This window comes from Indicator indicator, chromosome 22 (genome assembly GCF_027791375.1).
Source record: "Indicator indicator isolate 239-I01 chromosome 22, UM_Iind_1.1, whole genome shotgun sequence".
NCBI lineage: Eukaryota > Metazoa > Chordata > Aves > Piciformes > Indicatoridae > Indicator > Indicator indicator.
The window spans coordinates 11,658,630-11,671,920 of NC_072031.1; positions in this window are offsets into that span (position 1 = coordinate 11,658,630).

A 13,291-nucleotide genomic window follows, 5' to 3' on the forward strand; every position below is an offset into this window, starting at 1 on the left:
ATTATATAATTTAAAACCAATTTAACATTGCATAGCACTACAGTAAATATGCATATTGCTAATAAGATTTACACAATTACTCCAGTCAAACAAAGCGAAATGTTTACCACCTCTCAAAATATAAATAATAAAATTAAACTTGCACAACTTTTCCAAGCGGGGGAAGGAGGACAAAATCCGTAAGTAGGAAATTTGGAGTAATATTTGATACCCGGCGAGATAATAAAACTAAATATTTACAAGCTGCCTCTCACAGTTAATAAAATACGATTATCTGATAATCCTTAGCAGCAAGGCTATTTGTATAGTTAACAGCTGATTACAAAAGTACTTTAAGGAGGCAGGCTGGGGTCAGGGCAGCTCTGCACATCCTCCTCGCCAGGGTCAGGCCTGAAATATTAACAAACTGAACTGCTTAATAACGAGACTGGAGCCCCGGAGGCTGAGCTGCCTCCGGGCCCCCTGTAAGCAAACAGCGCGTGTCAGGGGCTCCCCTTGAGCGGCGAAGAGAGAGTGCGGGGTGTCTTCCAGGGGGCTGCAGTACTTCGGGGGGCTGTGGCCGGAGGAGTCGTGGTCTGTCCCGGGGAGGGATGCTCTGGCCCCCAGGAAAAAAGACTCTGTCCCGGGAAAGAGACGTTCACCCGCCCAGGGAAGGGATCCCGTGATGGGGATGCTCTGGCCCCTGAAGTTCGGATGTTCTGCCCCCCGGGAAAGTGGACCTTACGCGCTCTCCCAGGGAAGTGTTTCACCGGGGGGTGCAGCCTCGGTGCCCCCCGACTCCCAGGAGGGTCCAGGGGCAGAGATAGCTATCCCAGCAGCGAAGCATCCCTGCTCTGTACCACCGGGGGCGAGCAGGGGAGCAGCCGCCGAGGCCTTGACTCCCCAGCCCGCAGGCGAGGCTGGACGGCCCGCGTTTGGGAACGAGCGGTGGTGGCAAAGAAAATGATAGAAAACAATTAATCAGCAACGCATCTGCATATGCCGCCGGCTCCGTCCCTGAGCTGGGAACTCTCCGAACGGGGACGGCGGCCCCGTCGAGGGGAGCCCAGTTGGGGGGAGGCGGGTCCAGGCAGAAGATAGCCCGCAGCCGCTGGCCCGGTTCTGAGATCTGTCAGACTGGAGGCTATTATCTGGGCCTCCTTTTATTTAAAACCCTGTTAACGCTTTCCCCTTTCAACAGAAGACGCCCCTCGCTATTCATTATTATTGTTATTATTTTTCCTTTCTGGAAAGAAAAAGGGAACGCGTGTGAAAATACGTGTGTGTGTGCGTGTGTGTGTGTGCAGGGGAAGCCGCTGATCCGTTTTGTGCCCTCCTCCTTTCGAGAGCTTGTCTCCATAATTTAATGATAATTTAAAATATTGTTTCTCTCCCACTGTTTGATAATCCCGTTCCTTTAGTCGGTTTGATGCTGGCAGATTTTGAAGGCCATGCTTTTCCGTCTCACCTGCTGTTACGTTTAAAAAGAAAAAAGGTATTAACCTCTGAGGAAATAAATATTGAAACAAAAGGTTCCAGCCACAAAGCCCCTAGATCCCATCAATTCAATCCTCCACTCTTAATTTTCCTGCGTTTTGACTTCCCCCCCCACCCTCACCCCCACCCCTCCTTCTCCTTTCTTTTTCTCTTTTTCTCCCCATCGCGTTTCCTACCTGGACTCCCATCCTCCTCCTCGCAGGAGCTTGCAGCGTCTCCGCTTTATTTCTCTGTCTGAGGGAGTCAGGAACTCACTTTTAAATCAGACTTTACTTTATATTTTATTTGCGGGCCCGATTCGATAAGACATCAGTTTCTAGGAAAAAAAAAAAAAAAGAAAAAAAAAAGGAAGTAAATTGCTGTATGTGGGTGTAGCTGTAATGAAAAATCAGAGCAGTTAAATCGTAAAATTTGGATTAAGAAGCTTGAATTTAATACACACACAACACATTTATTAAAGCATTAGAATAATTGAAATTTGCTGCTGGAATAGTCCAATCTGTTTAAATAATTCTATGGGTGTCTTGTTGTGATAAAAGATTATCTGGAATTCTATTAAAGGCGCAGGAGCCCGATTTCTAAATCCTATTTGGATACTTTCAATAACTATCAATAATCTCATCTCCTCAACAGCCTCCTGCCTCTCAGCTTTATCTGAAAGTTTACAGCATTTCAGGAGAATTTCATAATAAAAACCTTGGCGTCGGAGGAAAGCAGTACCTGTCATTCATGTTCGGATTAAAAAAAAAATATTAATATGAGGAAAAAAAGCCCATTGAAAGGTTTGGTGTTTAAGTGCCAGACTAGATGGAAGGGATAGATTGGTTTTGTATTTAAAAATCTCACCTGAAGGTTATTTTTATCTATCTAAACAAATTATCCCTGTGTTTGTGGAGCAATTGCATCAATGAATGTTATGAATAAGGTATGCTCCAGCCAAATATTAATTAAAGGTTCAGCACACCTCTTTCTCCCTTCTGCTGGTCTCGCGTCAGACCCACGAATTAATGCCAGGTCCACTTTAATCCCTCACTTATTACAACTTTCGGTTAATTTTATACTGTTTAATATCATTCCCAAGGCTAATTTCTTTTGTTTATGCGCGGGGTATCTCTGTATCTGTTACCAGACACTTTCCTGGCCGGAGCAGCAGCTCCTCGGAACCCCAATGCTTTCACTAATCGCTGCTAATTTTCTTCATTGGCTTAATTTACTTTTTCCACGCGGTTTTTGCGGGGTGAGGAAGAGAAAGGTCCCTCTGGGGACCGTGTCCTTTTGCGCTGATTTCTCCCTTGAAGCCCAAAGCATGGGGTGAAGGGGGAGGAGGCACCTTCGCTTCTAGTCCCCCAGCTCCGAACCGGCCCGGTGAGGCCTGGAAGACAAAATTACACCAAGCCGGGTGTTAAAAGCGATCAGCAGAGGGCTGAAAAACACAACTCTCTCTTGGGACTTTGCACAAGGCGGCTCTCGTATCCCTTTCTTCCTTTTCTCCCTTTTTATTTGTAATTTTTTTTTTTTTTTGAGCTCTTGCTTAACTCCCTGGACCCAGCCCTGATTTCATTCTAGTTATTAGACAGCTACCAGTGACTGTCTGCTCTCCGCGTCTTTCCTGCTAATTATCACCTTATGAAAAGTGTTTCATTAAGAAACTCTGCTTTTGATTAATTATCGACAGAATGCTGACCAGAAAGAAATGAAATTAGTGGCTGACCCCGTCAGAGTAACACTGAAAATTCATCACCTATCCTTTTAATATTGAAACGCACTCTAGAATTTTAATAGAAAATATTGTTTTTTCCAAACCTTTCAGTCTTTATTAATGCCCCTGGGCAAGAAATGATATTGCTGGCAATATAGCAGCCTTTGTTCATTTTAAATTTATTAAACATAATGCACTTCATTTTCAAATATTTTACTGTTTCTTTTTAATTTCGCTCACTGTAAGTACAGGATAAACCCTTTTAAAACATTTAAGATCCTGGGAGGGTGTCCTCTGCCCTCCTCAGAAGGCTGTATCCCATGAAGGCTGAGCCGTCGAACCCATGGGAAGAGAAGGGGCTGTGATTTCAGATGGCAGCCCCCGCTCCCTGCGGACCCTCGGGCTGTACCTGCGGGGTAGGGAGGATGAGAAGGGGAGGGCGACGCATCCCAGATTCTTTTACAACAGGGGCTGAGCTCCGTCGGGGAGGTGTAGCGGGGGACAAGAGTCCCCTCTGCCGTGTCTGCGCTCCCTTCCTCCTCCACGTGTTCCCCCGCGGGTTCCCCTCGACGGCCCGGGTAGAGCCGCCACCTCGCACGAAGGAGCTCGGCCTCGAGGGGGCTCGGAGGGTGTAGCTCTCCCCTCCCCGAGAGGCGCCAGGTTTCTCCCAGCAGCTGCAGTCCCACTCCCCGGGCCGGTGGCAGGGGCTCCCTCCCGCCTGTCCCCCTTTCCCAAGGAATCCGAGACCTGCGGTTAATGAGACGTGAAGTGTGAAAAACTTCCTGAGCGGGACGGCCCTAACGACGTTCCCAGATGTGCGGCCGGGAAGGGGCGGTCCCGTCCAATGGCCTCCCCCGGGAACGGCTCCGCCAGCCTGGCCGTGAGCGGGACGGGGCATCCACGGGGACTGAGCTCGGCACCCTGCGAGACCCCGGGATTGTTTCGTCGGCGGCCCCGCACTGGGGAGAGGATCCGTACACTGTGCATCCCCAGTTCCCTTGTGTGCACCCCCGAATCTCCCGTGTACCCCCAAATCTCCCTTGCACTCCCTTTGCGTGCTCCCGCCTTCCTGGTGCGTATTGCCGAAGAGCTCTACTTTCCAGCCCCGCAGGTCCCTCCTCTCCAGGGTGACCCCTTAAACCAGGAGGGGAATCCCAGTTACTGCTTTCCTGCTCTGAGACGCAGTAGCTGCTCCAGAGCAGTCTGCTCCAAGGGATACATGCCTGGCAGGCGAGGAGGTGGCCGAGCAGGGTTCCCCGGGCAGGCAGCCCAGGCCCAAGGGCTGCCTGCTCTCCCCTTTCCTTTTCCCACTCCCGCAGTAGCGAACACCTCCCTGGGGTGGAAGGGTGATGACCCCTCCGCCAACCCCCCACAAACGAGCGGCCACACTCTTCCCCTCGCATTTCCTGCCCGGTCCCCAAATCACAGCACCACATGCACAGCCCTATAGATGCTCGGACAAACAAATAAATAAACGCCAGCCTCCTATTTTTATGAGCCATTTAACTCCAAAATAGACCTCCGGTATCTGGTCCCTGCGCTGGATTTCCATATCCAGTCACTCAGCCCTGCTTATCTTCATGTATGGCTGCCTCATGTTTAACACACAATTACATTTTCTCCCTCCAATTCCATTACAAATGGAATCGGGGAGGCATTGTTTGAAGAAATGTACTGCTTCAGTTCTAGTTATGTAGTACAATGCACGGAACAGTGAAAAAAAAATCTCGACACCAAAGAGTCAATACACACACGCAGGCACACACAGACACACCACAGACAACACACAGACAGACGGAGCTCGGCTCCGAGAGCAGCCCGTACCCTTATTTACTGCAAACAAACTGCCCTGCGGTAGGGCCGGCCGGGTAAGGGGCCCGAGCAGAAATAACCAAGCGATGGGAAGTTAATTAATTGCATTAAACTATTGACTAACTACCTAGCTCGATCGTAATTCATTTAGAGAATATTAAAATCTAAGGAACAATAATAAAATTGATGCCGATTCCCAGCGGAAGGAGATGGCCGGCAAATTGGATACTTTTCTTAATCTGGCGTAAATAATAACATGTCTGTTCCCACTCCCTCTCAGGCCAATTCCCCTATCATTTATTCCAGGCTCAAAAGCCTGCTTCCATAATTGATATCAGTTACTCAATGAGTGCGTCTTGCATTTGTTCTCCTTATCCATTATAATTACAAAGTTCAGCCCCGGCGGCCGGGAGGTGGTCGGCCAGGCCAGGAGCCCCTGAGGCTTGGGGGGGATGCTGAGCACCAGCCCCTCCTGGAGACACGATCCGGATTGGGGTGAAAGAACGGGGCAGCGGCACCGCACTGCCAGCGGACAGAGGGAGGTTCCGGGACACCCGGGTCGGGGTAGTGGTGATGGGATGTGGGTGCTGAGGGATGCTGGGGGCGGTGTGTCTCATCTCGCTTGCTCTACCCCTTCCTCCGGCCCGGCTCCCTGTCGTTCCGCTATGCTCGGCCGAGCCTCCGCTCCTGCCTCCGCTCGGCGCAGATATTACTATTTCGTTATTTATTCACTTATTTATTCATTTATAAAGTGTTTACTTAGCTCGGTGCAGATGTAACATCTCATTTACAGGTTGGCCCCGGGGCAGAGAAACAATTGGCAACGGAGGAGGGAAAAAAAAAAGAAAAAAAAAAAAAGAAAGAACAACTCAGGAGAATAAAGACGGAGAGAGGAGGGAAGTGGAACTGGGGAGCTGTCAGCTGCGGCGGGGAAGCCAGCCCTGGTACCCCCGGACCGGCGATGGGGAGGGTACCGTCGGGGCTGCACTCCTTCGGGGAAGCTGCGACACAGCGGTATTTGGGGTTGAGGGATGGATGTGCCTCCCAGGAGGGCGCAGGGGTGTCGGAGGGGAAGCCCTTCAGGGGTGAGGCTGATCCCGTGTGGAATGTGGGGCACCACATTGCCTGCCTCCCTCCTTGCTTCCCTTCCCTCTCTTCCTCCCCGCGGCGAGCACGGCCTCAGGCCTGGGAACCAGCAGAGCGCACGCACGTTGTTTTTCCAGCGGCTTTTGGGGAGCAGTTCATGCTTTCCCCTCCTGCTTCCCGAGACAGCAGCGGGGGTGGGATAAGGTAGGGCGGGGGAGAACGTGCCGGAGGCGGGATAGAACGCGCTAACCCCGGAGGGCCCGTGTCCCTAGGGTGGACCGGGCGCGGCGGGCCCAGGAGAGAGCGGCCCCGGTGGCCCCGGTAGCCCCAGCGCATCCCTTCACACGGGCGCTGACGGACGGCAGCTGCTGATTGTTTAAACGAGGAGGCAGTTGCTTAGCAACCCATAGGAGGCTCATTACCGAAGCCACAGTGATTAACAAAAAAGGGTATGAAAGTAAAATGGATTAATTATTTAATTAACTAATTGATGATCAACTTCTTTTTAATTATTCACTTAATTAAAGAAGTGTAACTACAACACTGCCCTTATCAAGTGTGTTGATATACTGACAAGATTTCAAAGACAAAAAGAAGAAGAAAGGGAACAAAAAAAAAATCTTCCCTGCTATGGGTGCCACAGATCTGAACCAGGAGCTGCATGCAACATCTCGGGACTCCCCACTCTCGAGTTCAGGTGTGGCCCCAAAACTTCTCTCTCAGGGGCTGGGTGAGAGCCTCTCTCCAGAAAGAGCCATGCAATCCTGCTGCCACACTGCAGAATATAAATTCAGCTGGGCTGTGCTCTGAGGAAGAGTTATGGAGGCCTTGCTGACTCTTAAATCCAGGTTGATCTTTTCTTCCTAACTAGACAGTGGTTCAGCTGCATCTGGTCAGACCCAGCAAGAGAGTTATGGATCACTGTAAACTTCCCCACTCCTTTTTCCTGGACCAAAGGTTTTAGCTAGTTCTGGAGTGATGAGAAGCGACCAAAGTGTGCAAAATGACTGGGGGACAACCAAGCATGGCATCTGTGGTCAGAGGAGAGTCATGAGCTTCAGCAACCCCAGTATTTGTCTGTGTGGTGTATGAGAGCCCTGGTTTTCCTAGACAGGGGGTCCTGGCAGCAGGCACCGAGGGAGCAAGATCTGGGTGTCCTGCACAGGATAGCCCCGGAATCCCATGGAGCTCCCTTCCTGCTTAGGGATCCCTTTTCCCAAGTTGTGCTCAGATTCAGCAAGAACATGTAAGTGATTTTGTTTTCCAAAGGATTTGTCGTCTTCACTCCACCAGCAAGTGTCTGGCTCTCCCTGTACTGCACTAATTTTGTTTCTGCTTTTTTTGAAGTAAACAGTGGAGCTTGTCGAAAACGTTCACCTCTCCTGATTAATTTACCCCTAATGACAAAGATGGCTCTGCAACCAGCAGGTAGATGCAGGGAGTGAAATCTGCCTGGTTTTCCCTGTTAGCATGGCTGATGAGGAGAGGGGGCTGCTGCCGAGCTGGGGGGAGGACAGTGCTGCAGGGACTCAATCGATTCTATTTACCCGTCCAAGGTGCAATTGGATTTATTGTCAGTGTGAAGAAGACAAACTGATCACTTCTGCTCAGCACAGTATTGGCAGGTCCAAGATCTGCTGAAGGAATGGAAACTTGGGAGAGTTCGGCCTGGCTTTTTAACCCTCATCTGAAATGTTCCTCCTCTGTTCATGGAGCTCACCCAAAGAAATCTCATTCACCACTGTCACCCATGGGTCATTGTCACTCCATGCCAGGAAGAGAGGAGGGAAGTAGTGGATTGTATGGCTGTGCAGAGCCCTGGGCATCTTGGCAATGTGGACCAGGAGCTCTCTGAGGTCACAAAGATGGGGCTGTAGTGGCCACAGCATCTTTGTGGTAGCCTCAGTCTATGTGTGAGGCGATTTTCCCAGCAGACACTGAGAAGTGATGTTGAAGGTGGAAATAGGGAGAAAAAGAGCTCCTCTATACTCACTGAAGGAGAAAAAGCTCCCAGTGCTGGACAGGCATTCAGATCTGTCTGAGACAAGACAGTAGAAGGATGGACATGGCAGTCTAACTTCCCCCTTGTTCCCTGAACCTCCATCAGCTCTTAAAAAAACATAAACCAAACCTTCCCCTCCATTTAAATTGTGTACCTAATCCCCTAACTCTCCTAATTAAGCAGAGGGAAGTTTAAATTGTTCTGACCATCTTTGGGGGGATTATATATTTCAATCATCATTATGGTATGGCTATTTGTGATACCACAAGATAGATAGGTATATCCATTGTATAATCAGGCATACAAATTATAATCCCCCCAAAGACATTTAATAACAATTTAAAATACTGACTGCTGGACGTAGGGCATAGGCAGATTAGAAATGAATGTGAACAGGGGGTTTGTTCAAGGACTCTGGATGTTTTATGCTACCAGACTCAATCCTGCACTTCTCTTTCCTGGAGTTAGGACCAGGGCTGGTGAGGAGGAAGTGGCTCCCACCCCTGGAATCCCTCCTGTGTGGCAGTATCTTGTGTGGATGCATTGCACTGTCCACAGATGAAGCTCAGGGTGAGCTGGACGTGCTGGGTCCCACAAGTGTCTCCATCCTTCTGACCAGCTTCCATCCCTCGGGTTGCCATGGGGGTCTCATTACCTCCACTTGAAGCTCTGGATGTGAATCTGAGGGCAGGATGTGGTCTGATGCTGTCTAATTTTCTCGGAGCTGTACACGGGGGTCCCCACTGACATTAGAGGGAGCTGCTGAAGCATATCGAGAGAAGAGGAGGTGCTAGGATCACTCCTTGCAGCAAAACTGCTCAGGGGTGTCTCTGTAACTGTGAAATCAGGCTTTTTGAAAGCATGGATTATTGAGTGAGTAGATCTAGGCAGCTCCTTTAGGGCCATTAGTCCTCATATGCACTTTGTTATTTTACACTGAAAATGTACAGGGAGACTGCATCATTTTTAGGGTAAGGGGAAGAAAAAGGAGTTATGTTTCTGTTTTAGGAGTAAGTGAAAATAACTGCTTGAAACCTACTAAAACAAAAAGAGACACATCTGAGAAATAAACTCACATTCTGACGACAGCAATAGCATAGCAGTCTAAATTCTATCACAGTGGCGTTTTTTTGTAGACTTGCTTTGGGTAGCAAAGAACTTAAAACCTTGTACCTTATGTGGAAGGACAGGACAGAAAAATCTTTCCATCCATGCCAGGGAAACATTATGAGTCCAAATAAATGGGCTTGTCAGGATCATCTTTTGCAGAAAGGGCAGTTCTGCTGAAAAACTGATTTCTTGTTCTGCTTTTCAACAACAACATGGAGATCATGTTTTCTACTTCATCAAATAAGCAGAGACATTATTGCTATTTGCATTGTGCCTGTAGTATAGACAGCAACTGCTGTGTAACAACAGAGGAGCATCTCTCTCCCTTGTTGTGTGAAGGGGTGCAGGGTTTCCGTCTCTCAACTGCAACAGGGGAGAACCAGGAGAGATTTGGGTCTAAGTCAGAGCACTGAAAGATGGCAAAGGGAGCTGGGTGTGGGAAGGGCTGATGGCTTTGCTGGTTAGCAGCAGTTTAGAAAAACTTACATTCTAGTTTGACAGTACTACAAGTTGTAGGGAAAACAGCTAAACTGTTGCCTAATGCACCAAGGGATCTTGCTGACGATGAATGTTGCAGGAGAAACTGTTCCCTCAAAGCATCCCCAATTCCTTGTCTAGCTTCCAGAGTTGCAATTTTTACAAGAATGTGGTATGTTGTTTTTTTTTTTTTTCTTTTTTAACACCTTGTTGCAACATGAGTCTCTTACCAGTTCCCAGGAGCCCCACACAGTTTGTTTCTAAATGGCCTCGAAAGGGCAGATGCCCCTGGGCTCCCACCAGTGATAAGGCTGGGAGGATGCTCTCCCTGATCCTCAGCCCTGGCATGTGGGCTGCTGCTGAAGGTCAAAGATGTTTCAGTCCTGGGAAATGCTAAAACCCCCAAATAAAGGAGATGATGGCTAAACACACCCCTGGAGTGAATTCAGCAGGCACCTGCAGGCAGGGATTGATAATCTTTATCCAACATGGCAGTTCAAAGTGTTTCTGTAGGGGCTCACCCAGGCTTGGATTTAATGGGAAGGGAAGGGCCTGGGCTCGGGGTTTTTATTAGGAATGGAGACCAAATTCAGTCCCCACAGCTATCCCATGAATACTAGACTTCATGATGATGCCTGTGGGACTAGTCCTTCCTTTTCTAGAGGAGGACCTCACACCAGATCCTTCTCTCTGTGACCCTGACACCTTGTTTGCCCTGGTGTTAGAACAACTGCTGTGCTCCAGCACTCCTTGCACTCAGAAAGACAGCACCAGGAGGGGGGAAACCAGGTCAGCACTTACAAGGGATCAAATGCCCCGGTGATGGGCATGTTACATGCTGACCTTGCCAGCTTGGGAACAATCTGGGACTTGTTGGTGTCAGTTAAGCTGGCTCAGACGCTGGGTCTCCACTGCAGCCGTGCCCTCTCGCTCTCTGGCTTTAAATCACCTTCAGCTTTCCTATTTCTGTGGGCTCATCTTCCCCTCTTAGAAACCTCTACATCAAAGCCATGCCAGGGAAAATACACCCTTAACTTCTTTAAAAGACCCTGGGTGTTGTGATTACAGGATCTGGCAACTACTTTTCCAGAGCCTGTGAACTTCTTGAAAAAAACACCTCCCGGGAGTTTCTCTCTGGGGGGAACTTTATATTTTCTTGCTGGTTTTTAAAAGTCTGCTGTTAACATGGTACAAGACTTTTGTTTTATTTTATTTTAGTTATTTATTTATTTTTAAAGCACCAAACTCTTGATGGATGCTGGGTTTGTAGGAGCTGTAAATGTAAATTGTTTTTTCCTCTGGCCACTTGTGTTTTATTTGAAATGTACAAAGTCTGAGTGTGTAGTTCCTGAGAGCTGGCCTAGAGAACGGCAGCACTCCCAAGTAGTTTGTCTCCTATCAAATGGCATTAATAATTTAGTCTCTAATTAAAAGTGAGGTCAAACAATGAAAAATGACTGAGCTAAATGGTTACACTGTGATGTATTAAAGTGACTGGTGGGTTTTAATGGATGGAAGGAGCATTGTTGTTTGTTTATGTGCAAAACACTTTCAGTCAAAGACTGTAGGAGTCCTGAGGAAATGTGTTTAACAAAAATCTTTTACAGGTTACTGAGTCAATCTCTTGAACAGACAATTTTTACACACCTTTTATTTCCTTCAAATTGCTCAGCTACCTGTAAAACAGCTTCCCTTAATGATGAGGGGAGTAAAAAGAAAAACAACCCTTTGATGCCTCTCAGGCTTGTTCATCAGTTAATGTTAACACTCAGCAATATCTAAGGGGATCTAAGACATCATGGGAAAGGTATTTTGAAGAGAGCTTGGGTTTATGTTCTGGAAGATGCTCTGTGTGTCTGTTCCTGGCATGCTTGTTGGCTGCTGCTGCCCTGAGTGATTTTGGGAAGTGTCTGTCGTCTGTGTGATCGTTTATCAGAAGACCTTGCCCCGAAGTTAACCCTATACTGAACATCATGGTGCTGCCCCATCAGCTGAATTTCCAAAAGAAAATGGAAAGGAAGCAAGATTGCAGCTCTCAGTGTGCAGAGAGGGAACCCAAGACAAAGAGGACTCGGATCTTCACGGAAACAAGTCCCAGGCAAGTAAGCCAGGATGTTAGACCCTCTGCCATGACTCTTGCCAAAACCAGGTGTACACAGAGTCTTCTGAAAGGACCTCATCCACCAGACCATCCTTCCCACCACACTGGTGGGTTGCACTTGGTGCTGCACCATTCGAGGCAAATTGTGCAGCATCATGTTAGTGAGACCATGGAAATGGGGCTAAGTTTCCCACCATGGGTGTGAATGTACAATTTAGTAGGTTCTCTGTGTCATTGAGGTGGAAGCCTTATATATCTGACCCCTAAGGTGGGACACTGAGGTCCATGGATGGCAAGGATCATGGAAATGTGTGTGATTGTATGCCTGGCATGCTCCACCTTGGTTTCCACTCACAGGGCTCCAGGGTTAAGGCACTGACTCCCATGTAGATCTGTTCCTACAGTTGTACAGGTGCCTTTACAGGAAGGCTAAGTAGAGGGTGACAGTTTATCTTGATTTTGATAGGCAAAAAGAGGATCCTCCATCACAGATTTGGACCCAGAGGTGCTATGTGCTGCTCAAGAGCAAAGCTTCTGCTTATTGAGGCAGGAATAAGTCCAGACCCAAGAAGCCCACATTACTTTACAGTACTGTATGCAACTGGAAAAAAAAAGAATTAGAAGTCCCTATTCCATGATGTTTGACGTTTATTTACTTACATTTTTTAGCTGGCAATCTTTATATAAAAAAAGACAGGAAGTTGGAGTTTTTCACCTGTTTCATTTAACACCACTTAACTCCTGGCACTGACCCAATATGTCTCCATTAAGTGGAGACCTTGCAAAAATTGTCCCAATTAAGCAGCAGCATTGCCATTTGCTGTTGTTAGGCTAAACTGGTTCCCTGGGAGATGTCCTAATGAGGTATCCATCTTGATTAAGTGCAGACCCGTGAAGTGCTTCCCAATTAAAGGACAGAGGAGGCATGTATGTTATCAAAAAAAAAAAAATTTTTAAAGTAGTCATTTGTGGTATCTGGTCAAGGGCTCACACCCCATGGACAATGGCAGTGTTTGTTTCCACATGGGAGGATGCTGACCAGACCCATCACAAGTGGTCATGGACTGCCAGCACCAACGTTTGCATCTGGGTCTCCACATGTAGAGCAACTGAAGAGGAAGATCAAATGGGTGAGAGCCCAGCTAGATACAGGTGATGTTCCTGCATGTCCATACAGGCTGGCTGTGCAGCCATGGTGGCACATGGAGAGGCAGACTGGAAGATGGAAGATGCATCTTCCTTCCCTCCACTGTCCTGCTGGAGCTATGGACTGCTACTGAGGTGCTCAACAGGATAGCAGGAGCCGTAGTTGCAATAGGAAATTCCTACTGGTTTTAAGAAAGAAAACCCACAATGAAACAAATCCTTTCCCACGAGAGCAGTGTAGCCCCAAGACAGTGTCCCAGAGAGTCTGTGGACTTTTCCTCCCTGGGATTTTGAGAAACTTAGTCTTGGTTTGAAGTTAGCCTTGCTTGATGGAGGAGATTGGGAGATGTAGCTCCAGACGTCCCTGCCAGCTCTGGTCTTT